Below are 2,500 nucleotides of genomic sequence, written 5' to 3'. Positions count from 1 at the left end.
CTCTCTCTCTCTCTCTCTCTCTCTCTCTCTCTCTCTCTCTCTCTCTCTCATGCCCAAACCCGTTACTTTTTTAAACTTCATATTCGTTTTCTGCTATTATTTTAGGGGAAGCACATCTAGGCTTTGAAGAACAGACTCATTTCCATACCACCTCATTACCATAGCAAGTTGTGTTTGTTCAATGCTGCGCTCTGGAATCCATGGCTACTTTTTGTATGTCCACTTTTTCCCTGACCTTATGTACGAGGTGTGTGTGTGTGTGTGTGTGTGTGTGTGTGTGTGTGTATATATATACGTGTGTATGCGTGCGTGTTTCCGTAGCTACACTAGCTGTCTGCGTATGTGTCAATTAGTCTGCCAGTCTGTCTTTATCTGTCTTCTTGCTAATAGCATCCTATCGCCCTCTCCCCACTCTCTCTCTCTCTCTCTCTCTCTCTCTCTCTCTCTCTCTCTCTCTCTCTCTCTCTCTCTCTCTCTCTCTCTCTCTCTCTCTCTCTCTCTCTCTCTCTCTCTCTCTCTCTCTCTCTCTCTCTCTCTCTCTCTCTCTTTTTTTTTTTTTTTATTTAAACAAAACTTAATACAAAGGAACATGTACCCAAAGGCGCACTGTCGTGTGCTACCTATTCTAAGGGTACTACAATCTATTTCTCTACAATATTTACAAGACTTAAAAATAGATAATATACAAGATGGTCAGCATGTAAATGGAGCACTATTCGTTTCACTTCACTAGCACTATTCACGCACTGCACTACACTGAGTGTCACGTCACAAAGAGTGTCAGAGGAGTTGGCAGTGTCTGTCTCCACTTATGTGCCATCAGTTTGACACTGTGAGTGTTCATCTCCTGGACGTGAGGCACCGCGGCCGTGAACAAGTTCCACATCCTGGAGACGCGTCCTGCGAAGGTGCGTTGATGCTGACACCCGTGGGATCGCGGCACCTCTACGGCGTCACCACCATTGAGCACCGTTCTCGTGCTCCGTGCGGTGACTCTTAGAGGATGACGCAGCCCTGCCAGATGTGGCACTCTTTGCACCTGTGCCTTATGGAACACTACGATCGCCGCCACGTCTCTGCGGTGTTCCAGTGAATCAAGGGGACGCTCAGGCTCTGGGTGAGGTGGTAGTGCAGCATCTACTAGCCGTATGGCGCGGCGTTGGATGCTGTCCAGTCTCCTTCTGTGTGTGGCGGCACAGGACATCCAGGAGAGAGCTGCGTATTCAAGGTGGGGCCGCACCTGTGCCTTGTACAGCAGCAGTCTCCCTTCCTGTCGAGGAAACTGGCGATCCTTCTGAGAGCGGAGATCCTGTGAGAGGCTTTCTTGGCAATGGTTTTGACATGCCTGTCAAACCTCAGCCCTCGATCCACCTCCACTCCAAGTATCTTGACGTCATCTTGGAGTGGGAGAGCAGCAGCGCCAAAGACAACTTTCCTGCCATTGCTGCCATGGCGGCTGGGGACCGAGAGACAACCATTGCTTGTGTCTTCTCCGGCGCGAATGTCACTTGCCAGCGAGCACCCCACTCCTTTATCACTCGTAGCTGCTGATTGATGGCCTCAGCAGCCCGCCCACTGTCCTGGCGTGGATAGGTATAGGAGAGGGTGCAGTCATCAGCATAGGCCATGACTCCTGGCAGTAGCTGGAGAAGATCATCCACGTAGATATTCCACAGGAGTGGGCCAAGAATTGAACCCTGTGGCACTGATGCCTCCACAGGCAGGGACTCAGATGTTTGCCCGTTGACAACCACCTTGAGGCTTCTGTCCTGCAGGTAATTTCCCAAGAGTCGTAGCAAGCCACCCTGGATGCCTTTAGCACGAAGCTTTTCTAGTAATCCGTTGTGCCATACTTTATCAAAAGCTCCTGCTATGTCCAAAGCAACCACTATAGTGTCCTTGCCGTCGTCGAGGGCGTCCTGCCAATGCCTGGTGAGAAGCATCATTAGGTCGGAGGTTGACCTTCCAGGTCTGAACCCAAACTGTTGGTCTGAGAGGAGGGCATTGTCCTTGAGATGGCTACACACCACCTCTGCCACGACCCTCTCAAACACTTTACCCACCACTGACAACAGGGATATGGGTCTCTCTCTCTCTCTCTCTCTCTCTCTCTCTCTCTCTCTCTCTCTCTCTCTCTCTCTCTCTCTCTCTCTCTCTCTCTCTCTCTCTCTCTCTCTCTCTCTCTCTCTCTCTCTCTCTCTCTCTCTCTCTCTCTCTCTCTCTCTCTCTCTCTCTCTCTCTCTCTCTCTCTCTCTCTCTCTCTCTCTCTCTCTCTCTCTCTCTCTCTCTCTCTCTCTCTCTCTCTCTCTCTCTCTCTCTCTCTCTCTCTCTCTCTCTCTCTCTCTCTCTCTCTCTCTCTCTCTCTCTCTCTCTCTCTCTCTCTCTCTCTCTCTCTCTCTCTCTCTCTCTCTCTCTCTCTCTCTCTCTCTCTCTCTCTCTCTCTCTCTCTCTCTCTCTCTCTCTCTCTCTCTCTCTCTCTCTCTCTCTCTCTCTCTCTCTC

The sequence above is a fragment of the Portunus trituberculatus genome, chromosome 47, assembly GCF_017591435.1.
Source record: "Portunus trituberculatus isolate SZX2019 chromosome 47, ASM1759143v1, whole genome shotgun sequence".
NCBI lineage: Eukaryota > Metazoa > Arthropoda > Malacostraca > Decapoda > Portunidae > Portunus > Portunus trituberculatus.
Note: the sequence above shows the minus strand (reverse complement) of the source record.